The sequence below is a fragment of the Petaurus breviceps genome, unplaced genomic scaffold (assembly GCF_028583685.1).
Source record: "Petaurus breviceps papuanus isolate PSGF00001 unplaced genomic scaffold, PetGlider_PUasm1.0 38, whole genome shotgun sequence".
Classification (NCBI taxonomy): Eukaryota; Metazoa; Chordata; class Mammalia; order Diprotodontia; family Petauridae; genus Petaurus; species Petaurus breviceps.
In genome coordinates this window covers 26,006,885-26,018,063 of record NW_027186304.1, presented here as the reverse complement: position 1 = coordinate 26,018,063, position 11,179 = coordinate 26,006,885, and positions in this window count along the sequence as shown.

Here is an 11,179-nt window from a genome sequence, read left to right as displayed (position 1 = left end):
AACAGCCAGGTTCCAGGACTTCTTCAACAAAAGGACTGTCTTTCACCAGTGGACAAATCTGGCAAAACAACATCAAAACAGACAGACAAAGTACCAGCAAAACAGCCATGTCTCCTCAGTCCTTGGCAGCTCAGGGGGCAGGTCTCAAAAGTCCAGGGCGATTCAAAGTGGCTCTCAGCAATCCTTCTCAGTCTCTCTCTGCCTCCACGTGGGTGCCGCTTCCAAAAAAGATCTTCTGCCTCCCTCTTGTCTCTCCAAATCTACCTCACCAGCTCCTCCCAGTTCAGGACTCTCTTTTCACATCAACAAGTCCATCCCACAGGTGGGATTAACAAGCTCTGGGTTTTAACACAATCAATTTGAAAACCAAGCCAATACAGGGGGAATCTTTAAATGCCATTACTATCACATCAAGTCCTGAAGATTTTACCTTCATAAAAGATCTCATATATATCCCCTTCTCCTCTCTGCCATTGCCACCACCAAGATACAAATCCTCACTACATCACACCTAGACTACTGCAATAAAAATGGTCAAGTGTCTTCTCACTCCAGTTTATCCTTCACTCAACTCAGCTGTCAAACTGATTTTCCTAATGTGTCCATCTGACTGGGCCCGACCTGCACCCCAACCCCATTCAATAAACTCCAGTGACTCCTTGTCACCTGCAGAATCAAATATAAAATTTTCTATTTGACATCCAAAGACCTTCATAAATTGACCCCTTCTTTCCAGTATTTTTACACCTTACTTATCCCTACATATTTTATTATCTAACAACATTAGATTTGTTGCTCGTCCTCAAATGAGACACTCCATCTCCCAACTGAGCATTTTTACTAGGTGTTCACCATGGCTGGAATACTCTCCCTCTCATCTCTGACTCTTGGCTTTCTTGGCTGTTTCCAAATGAAATCCTATCTTCTTTTGTTGTTCAGTCATTTCAGTTGTGTCTGACTCTTAGTAACCCCATTTGGGGTTTTCTTGGAAAAGATATTGGAGTGGTTTGCCATTTCCTTCCCCAGATCATTTTACAGATGAGGAAACTGAGGCAAACAGGGTTAAGTGACTTGCCCAGCAACACACAGCTAGTAAATGCTTGAGGCTGGATTTGTACTCAAAATGATGAGTCTTCTTTACTCCAGGTCTGATTCTCTATCCACATACCTGCCCTAAAATTCCACTTTCTGCAAGAAGCACAATTCCTCAATCACCATTAATATTAGTGCCTTCCCTCTACTGATTGACTCTCACTTATCATGTATATATCTTTTTTCTGCATCATTTTTATGTTGCCTCCCTGGTTAGACTGTGAGTTCCTTGAAAGCAGTGATGTTTGCCTTTCTTTGTGCCTTTCCTTAACACTACGCCTAGAATACAGTAGGCATGTAACTGATTGACAACAAGAAATTTTCTGAGACTACATGGTTTATTAAATGTTGCAGAAATTTTTTCTTAGGCCTACAAAGTTCCCCTTGCAGTATATACTCTCAGGTTGTTGGAAGAACAATCTTCCCACACCTCATATAAAGATTATGACAAAAGGGATTGTGTGTCTGGGACACACAATCTGGGGTCAGCTCTTTCTTTCTTTATTTTGCCTTTTTTGGAGGGCAATTGGGGTTAAGTAACTTGCCCAAGGTTACACAGCTAGTTTTTTTGTGTGGATGTTAAGTGTCTGAGGCAGGAACCAAACTCGGGGACTCTGAGGCCAGAACCGAACTCTGGTCCTCATGACTCTGGGGCTGGTGCTTTACTCACTGCGCCACCTAGCCACCCCCAAGGAGTCAGCTCTTTCAACAAGGGAGAAACAGAATAAGGTCAAGAATATAGACCCCTTTTCTTGCCTTTTCATGTAGGAATCAATCAGTAGATAGTCTACTCTCATACCTTGGTGTATTTATTCACTGACATCTCTGGTCTTGGAATGGGTTTGGGATGACTTTCCAGGTTGACCTTGAGATCTGAATATTTCCTAAATTACAGGGCATTCAACAGGGGCACTTGGTAGCTGCTAGGTGAAACCCAAGTGACTAGCTGCCATGTGAAGCTTGTGAACTGAATGTAGGGACTGGGACTTTAGGACTGCAGTGCCATTATGGCCACATTTCAAGAGAGGCTTCCTGTTAGTCAGTATTCCCTTTGGGATAAGGAGGCAGAGACAGAGAAAGAGAGAGACACAGAGAGAGACAGAGAGAACTCATAGGAGGTCTGTGGGGCTAGTGAAGGCCCAATGCCTGAGAAACTATCCACTGATGAAGAAAACTCTTCTGAGGCCAGTGCAACACTGGCATTTTACACCTCAGTAAACTAATGTCCTGGGAACTTAAGTAACATGCCAGAAAGTTTACACAGGTGGTAAGAGTCTGAGGTAGGATTTGAACCTAAGTCCTTTGACTCCAAAGATAGTGCTCATTCCATTATACCGAGTTGCCTCTCTAATAGTGTACAATTTTTGTCTAACCATTGGTCAATTGATATAGGAGGTATTCCTTTCCTGAAACAAAGGGAAGTCAGAAAAAATTAAATCATCCAATAAATATCAAAATCAATAGGCTTATTTATTTTACACCCCTTCCTCCCCCCCTTTAAGGGAAGCTTAGATGGTTTCACTGGAGCCCAGGGCATGAGGAAGACAGAGCAAAGGACATAAATAGAATCAGAAATGGGCACCGCACTCAGAAAAGGAGGAGGAGGTCAAAGGTGGTCCCAAGAGAGGCTGCTCTCAGGTCTTGGAACATCATTATGTTGAGCTCCTGCCATTCCACTAGGTCCAATGGGTGGGACTCTTGAGTCCATCAGCTCTTCTGGTAATAGGGATGCCAGCTAGGAGATGCTGAAGAGGAACAGGCGTACTATAAAGGAGGGACAAGGCCTTCTGCTTTCACAGGGAGTTTGTCAGGGACCCACCAATCATCAGTAAGATCCCTTGGGGGCATGCAAAGACTTGTGGAAGACACCAAGTGAGCAGAACCAAGAGGCCATTGTAAACGGTAATAGCAATATTGTTTTAAGAACAACTTTGAGCAAATAAGTCATTTTGACTATTATGAATACTCAAATTAACTATAAAGGACCTACGAAGAAAGATGCTATCTGCGTCCAAAGAAAGAACTGATAAGTAGAAATGTGTATAGAATATGTACATATTACATAAATACATATACATGTGTGTGTACATACATATTCTTATTAGTACCTAATTGGTAACTGTCTCTAGCATGGGGGAGGGAGGGAAGAAAAAAAGGAAAAAAAATAAATTTACATGATAACTTTGTTGTATGTTTGAAGGGAATAATGAGTTGTACATGGTGGATTTGCAGTTTCATGTGCAATCACCTTTTTATGGTACTGTGTTATGGAAATGCTCATTTTGCTCCGTGAATTGAAAATGAAATAAATTTATAATACAAAAAAAGATCCCTTGGGAGGTGAAAGTATCAAGTCAAGGAAGAGGGAACCTGACAGGAGAAAGGAGAATGGCTACAATAGAGACAAACTGATGGAGAAAGGCTAGAATGAAAAAAAAAAATCTAGAGGGTGTTTTTTCCTAGACAATAACAAAAAACTCCTGGAGGAAATGATCCACAATTATGTTGTCATCCTCAATCTAAATCAAAGATGCTTAACTTGAGGTTCATGAATTTGCTTTTACAAATATTTTGTTACCTATATTTCAATATTTTCAGTTTCCTTTGTAACCCTTTGCATATAACTCATTTAAAAATATTATCCTAAGAAGTGGTCCATAGGCTTTGCCAGACTACTATAGGGAATTATCACACATACACAGACACGCAGAGTATTAATAAATCCTGATCTAAATTAAACTAGAAAACAAAGAAGTTTAAGCAACTAAGTAAAAGAATAATTGCAAAGTTTCCCTCATGTAGGAAAATAAAGGAATTGGCAGAACTGAGCTTATCACGCACCTGCACCAACAAGAAACACAATTTCCTGGGACACTTGGGCATTTTGCTCTGCCATTCTCATGCTTAATGTAAACAAACAGATCCCCATGGAGTTCATTGTGGTTTATGCACAGATACATCTTGCAGAGGAAAAAGAAGCAGAAAAATTCTATGAAGAAGTTGACAAAATCCTCCAACTTAAGTCAACATATACTTGTTACCTTTGCCCCAAATTTATTACTTGCTGCAGGGCCTGAGGGGATTGTGGCTTGGAAACAGAATGAGGAATAATAGAGTGTAAAGTGGGTATAGGGAGGATGATGAAAATTACGGCCCAGGATCAAAAAAAGTGAATGACTCATGCACTACTCGGAGGCCTCACTCTTATAGATCATGAATGCTTTAAAAAGAAAATCAACAAGCATTTATTAAATACCTATGTGCTGGGCACTTCACTAGGCACTGGAAATACACAAAGAAAAATAAAATAGCCTCTACCTTCCAATTCTAATACAATGCCCTGGGAATGGCTAGCACAGAGAAATATCACAAAAGATAAAACTGACTATATTTTAACAAAGAGAGAATTACTGGTAATCAATATATTTCAGAATCAGCTGTTGGGTTGCTATCAGAAAACTGAGTACTTAGAGCAGGGGTTCAGGTAAGAACCTGGGGTCCAGAAATAGATCTTAAGGGATACGTTAATATAGGTGGGAAAATTATATATTTATTTTCACGAACCTCTAGCTGAAATTTAGCCTTTCTTTTATGAATTTAATTATTTAATTTAATTTGTTAAAATTTTATGAATTAAAAATAAAATTTTGAAAAGAGAACTCTAGGGCTTTCTCTGACTGTCAAACAGGTCCCTGAAACAAAAATATTTCAGAACGCCTGACTTAGAATAAAGCTCAAAAGCAGCACCGAATTAGAGACAAAGACACTGTGTGGTTAGACAAGCTCCAACCCAAGCAATTTAATCACATTTACAAAACACATTATAAATATTATCTCATGTCCTCTTAACAATGCTGAGTAGCAAATGCTATTATTACTCCCATTTTACAGATGAGAAACTGAGGCAGACAGATATTAAATGACTTGTCCTGGGTCACACAGCTAGTAAGTATTTAATACTAATATTTGAAGACAGTCCTTCCTCACTCCAGGTTCAGCATTCTGTCCTTTGTGATTTTTAACTCTCTATGTAACTTGGAACAAACAACTTCCCTTCTCTGAACCTTGATTTCTTCATCTGTAAAATAAAGGGGTTGAATTAGAGGACCTCTAAGGTCCCTTCCAGCTCTAACATTCCATGACTTCCATTAGCCATCTTTCTTTGAACCCTCCTTGGATTTCTTAAACAAGTCTTATCAAAAGGAGGAAGGAAAATGTCACTCGTTTCCTGCAGGTTCAGGATGCCCTGGGAGAAGGCAATTTTTCTTTTCATCCCCCTCTGTGCGCTGTATTGTTCAGTAAATCTCTCTACTAGTTTCTTACTCTATTTTGTTTCTGGTCCTTTCCTTATGGTGAGCTCTAATTTCCAAATCTGGGGAAGGAGGCAAGGAAAGGAACCAGCAAATAACTCCTATTTCCTTCTTTGTGTTCCTGATCTTGTGAGCTGTGTAAGAATGGATCAAAGTCACAGAGTTTGGGGTCTGGTGTCCCTTCTTTAAATGTAAACCATTCTTAGCAGAACAATATGATTCCATACCCAGGTCAGAGTAAGATTCCAAGAAGCATGTGTAAGACATTGCTAGGTGGGGTGGGAAAGGACAGCTTTCTCAGGAGAGAAGGTTCTTTACCCAAGCTTTACCAGGAACATAGACAAATGAAGGTTAAAGAGGTAAATCCATAGGGGTTTACTTCCTTTCATATCTAGTTGCAAGCCATAGTTACTAGGTCAGCCTGGGAAATTCTTTCCCAACCTACATGCTTCAGTTAGAGCTGGGAAGGACCTTAGTAGCCATTTACTCCAAATCTCTCTAGTGCTTTAAAGAAAAACAAAAACAAACAAAAAAACCAACCCCGAGGAGTAAAAAGACTTGTTCGAAATCACACGGGCAATAAAGCTGTTCAATTCAACTCTTCATGACCCTGTGGACCATACTGTCCATGGGATTTTCTTGGCAGAGATACTTAAGTGGTTTACTATTTCCTTTTCCAGTGGATTAAAGCAAACAGAGGTTAAGTAACTTAACCAGGGTCACACAGCTAATAAACGTCTGAGGCCAAATTTGAACTCTGGACTTCTGGACTCCAAGCCCAGCATCTTAACCACTGAAACATCTAGCTGCCTCTAAACTATGGCTAGTAAACTAGGGAGCCAGAACTCAAACACATGTCTCCTGAATTCTACAGATCTCTTCTATCCCTTTATTCTTCCTGTTCCCTCTCATATATGTCAGTGGTTTTCCCAGAGAGGCCTGGGCTACCTGCCCTTGTAAGGTGAATAAATAGCAGCAAGGCATGTTCACAATAGCATTAAACAATCTCTTAGCCTAGGGAGTTTGGAGATATTTGAATTCATCAGTTCTAGACTATTAACCCAGTAGAGCAGTTATTCATTCCTGGTAACCTTGCTGTTACATGTATTACCCATAGCCTCTAGGAATGAAGCAGGGAGGTCCAGGAAACATGCCTTCTTAGTGATCTGAGACTGAATAAGGGGCTTCTTATCATAGTCTTCTTTCTCCAGTTGATTGTATCTAGGCAGGAGATTCTCTATTTCTAATGTCCCTAATAAGATGCTGCATGGGTTCCCAAGTGGATTAGATATTGATATAAACCAACTTTCCAGCATATTAAGCAAGGCAGTACAGGAATGTACTTGCTCCTAGTGATTTTTGAGTGATTTAGAATTAGGATGGAGTCAATTCCTAGTTTGATTATAGCTCAAAGTTGTAGGTTGATCAGAAGAAGCTTGATGAAATGACAAAATCCCAGTAGGTAACAGCATCAATGGGATATAAGGATGTCCTCCCTTTAAGACTTTGGTTCATTCTAATGTGAAAGTACCAGGAAATGATTCCACAACTGGACTATATTCTGGATTGAAAACTGGTTTTAGAATCAAGAAGTCCTGGGTTCTACGCACACCTCTGAGCCATGTGTAGGTGGTAACATAATTCTGGGCAAATTACTTCTCAGAGCCCCAATGCAGGTTAAAAAATAATTGAGAAATATTTAACAAAATAAAAATGCCTTAAGTCATAGCTACTCTTCATATGTGTTTTCTATGTCAATGTATTGCGTAAAGGGATCCATGATTTAGTGACCCATTTTCTAATTAAATTTGAGCAGAGTTTGACTGCTATAGGCATCTCTTTAAGACTACAAGTTGAAGGGTAGATGTTGATCTGCTGGTAAAGGGACTTTCTTACCTGGGAGTTCATATGCAATCACAGGTCCAGTAAAATACACACACACACACAAACATACACATTTTCTAAACGTCATCTACTTTTTTTCTGGAAGTATCCATGCCCCAATATGGGAAGAATCCTCACTTTCTCTTGCCATAGTACGGACCCCTGTCAGGGAAATAATTATTGCCTATTCCTCCGGGGAGAATAGCATCCAAGAAGGTCAGGAAGGAGCTCAGAGTTTGTATACGCTCTCAAGTAGTTTGGAAGATCAGACTTGGAAATGAAAGTTTTGGTAGCATAGAAGAAAAATCAGTGGTTGTGATTGTCTATAAAGAATATTCCAAGTATGCATGTACGTGAGATGAAAGAATGAGAGAGTAGAGTCTGTATGTGTGGTGTGTGGAGCCTGGGAGTCAAGGAAATGTGTTTGGAACTTGGTGTGAGAACAATAGGAATGACTAAGAAAGGCTGGGGATACAGCTGTGGAACATCTGGGGACTGTCCTAAGAAAGATAGTGCCCAGGAGAAAGGTCCTGATAAAGACGCTAGGGCTGGTTGAGTATAAGGTACCTGTGCTCCAGCTACAGACAGGCTGGGAATCCCAAAGGTCAGCTCCGTGGAGAGCTCATCTCACATCAAGCTGCTAGTTCTGGGGAGCAAAGGGACAGGAAATGCAGCTTGCACTGGCATGGCATTGTAGAGGAGTGATTCAGCATCCATGGTTTATTTTCCTTCTCCTTAAAAACCTTACTTTCAAGGAAGTTTAGAAAAACAACTGTCAAATGTCCTGAGTTCTGGACTAAAAATCTTTGCCCATTTTCTTAACTAAGACTCTGTAATAATACTAACTCATATAGAAGTTTAAGGTTTACAAAGCACTCTCCTAACCAACTGTGGCAGCTACATGGCACAGTGGCTAGAGTATCAAGACCGGAGTCAGGAAGACTTTTATCTTCCTAAGTTCAAATCTGGACTCAGACACCTACTATATGTGTGACCCTAGGCAAGTCACTTTACCCTGTTTACCTCAGTTTTCTCATCTGGAAAATGAGCTGGAGAAGAAAATGGCAAACTAATCCAGTATCTTTGCCAAGAAAACCCCAAATGGGGTCACCAAGAGTCAGACATTACTGAAAACAACTTAACAACCCAATAACCCTGTGAAGTAGATTGTATGTTATTTCCATTTTCCAGATGAGAAAACTGAGGTTTAGTGATAAGGATAGCATGTTGTAGTAAGAAGCAGTGTGGTGTAGTAGATAGAGCACTGGGCTTGGAGTTAGGAAGACCTAGGTTCAAACACAGTCTCAGGTAGTTATTCAATGTGGAACCCTGGATAAGTCATTTAACCTCTCTGTGACTCCATATCCTCATCTGTAAAATGACAGGCTTGGGTCTGATAGCCACTCAGGTTCCTCCCAGGTTGAAATCTATAACTTTATTCTCTTAGGCTTTACACATTCTCATCCTGCTGGTATCAGAGTCAGGATTCAAATCCAACTATCCTGATTCTACTTCCAGTACTCATACTTTCAACCTTTTCTGCCTCCAAAATAAGCCAAGAGCAGACAACCTCCCAGAAGCTAGAAGATGGGCCCAGGGGGGAAGCAGCCAGTCTCTGAAACCCCCAGAAAATAAACGAATGTCTAATTTAAGAAATACTGTGCTAGCTCTAAAGATCCACATGGCACAGTAGAAAGAACATTTGATTTACAATCAGAAGACCTGGGTATGAATCCCATTTCTTCTATTTACTACCCTGCGTGTTCTTTGACAAGCCATATCCCCAGTCTGGACTTCATGTTATCTTCTGTTAAAAAAGGGGAGAGGGGAGAGAAGGGGTCTGGGTGATGTCTCAGGTCCCTTCCTATGATCCTAAATCCAATCTTAAATTTCCCCTAAATTATTGAAATAGAGAAACAAAAAATAAAATGAAAATGAAAAAATTCAAAGTGTGGTATGCCAAGAGATGAGTTAGGCAACAAACACAGGGAAACCCGCATGTGCCAACAAATACCCCCCCCCCCACACACACACACAGACACACACCCCACAAGGTCACTCAAGGCACAAGCTAGGGCCTTTGGTTAGGCTGTCATCCGATGAGGAGAGGACTCCAAAGGATATCCTTCCTGCTTCTCCATGGCTCCTAAGATGTGATGGAATCATTAGTTTTGTGAGAGCTGCTTTCCCCTGGGGTCATCAAGCAGGTCTCTGAAGGAAAATAGGAATACTGCATGGTAAACTGAGTGCACTAAATATTCTTTGAACCCTACTTCACTCTCTAAGAATAAAAATAGCTGCTCACTTGCATACCCAGGCTGTAAGTGCTTCATATTGCCAGACACATGACCTTTGCCTGATACGCCTAGAGAACCCCACAATTCAGGGAGTTTGAGGATCAGGGACAGTGGGGCTATACCCACCTTGGAACCAAAGAATAATACTGATACATCCTACAGGCCTGGGTTTCAACAAGTGGTTAGCACTTGAAGACACAGAAAAAGTCTGTCATCCTTTTTCCTTGCCAGTACAACAGAGAGAGCCAAGTTATCATGATCACTAAGCAAAAAATGCTCTTACTATGATTAATCACAAAATCACTCACAGACTGGCTATGAAGAAGCCTAAAAAAGAAGAAAAGGAAAAAAAAACCCAAACACAAAACTACAACCCAGCCCCAAATGGCACTGACTTATCCAACAGCCAGATGACATTTCAGGGAAATCTGATGATTAGATCCTAAGTCTGGCCATCTGCAGGATGTAAGAAGAATAGAAGGAAGCTGAGGAGGTTTTGGCGATCACATTTATAATTAGCGATTGAAACAATCTTCCTGGTGCTCTCTGTATGAGACTTGAATATTTCTACTGCTGTACAAGATGATGATGCAGAGTCTGGATAATTATAGCTACTTGTATAGAGTTGAGCACTGATTCCCATCAGGAAAGACAAGTTGGTGCGCCCGATATGGTCTGCTTCTAGTTTTGTGAAGATTTTTATTCTATGCCAGCTGAAAAGTCAATCTCCTCAACACATCCCACCCCCAACTCCCATTCAAATATTCATAGTTCTTCCTGGGTATTTTCTATGCCCATTTTAAAAGGGGACTAAAGCTAATTTATAGCAAGGTGCTGGGAAACAGGTTATTGCCAACAATGTTACAGGCTTTTTACTGTAATTTTTGTCTCTTGAAATGTATTTGAATTGGTGTGATAAAGAGCCATAATGCAACTAGTCTCTCTTATAGCTCTGAGAGAAAAAAAAACAGCTTTCTCTAAAAGGTCCCTTGAAATGCAACATGATGGTGTAGAAAGAACATCAGGCTTGGAGTTATAAGGCCTGGGTTAAATAACGACAACATCAACATCAAATCCAAATAAACCTAAAAGCTGTCTAATTTTAACGACCAAGCTTGGCCCTGAAAAAGAGATGAGCAAATGAACAAACATCTTTCCCTTCTCTGCAGAAATGGTAGACTATGAATGTAGAACATCACATATATAAAAAAGACTCAGTAATTTGTTGGTTAGTTAGGTTTGTTTGTTTTCTTTCCTGAGATGCTTTTTTTCTCCCTTTTTTCCCCCTGTTTCAGTTTCTGTTCGTCTGTCTGTCTGTCTCTCTAACAAAAGATGACTTTCTGGGCAGGAGAGTGGGAAAGGATCTATCTTTTTTTTTTTTAAGCAATTGGGGTTAAGTAACTTGCTCAAGGTTACCCGGCCAGTTATTTCTGGGTGTGGTGCTGAGTGTCGGAGCCCGGGATTCGATCTCCAGGTCGTCCCAACACTGGAACCGGTGCTCTTACTCGCTGAGCCACCTGGCCACCCCAGAAAGGATCTATCTATCTATCTATCTATCTATCTATCTATCTATCTATCTATCTATCTATCTATCTA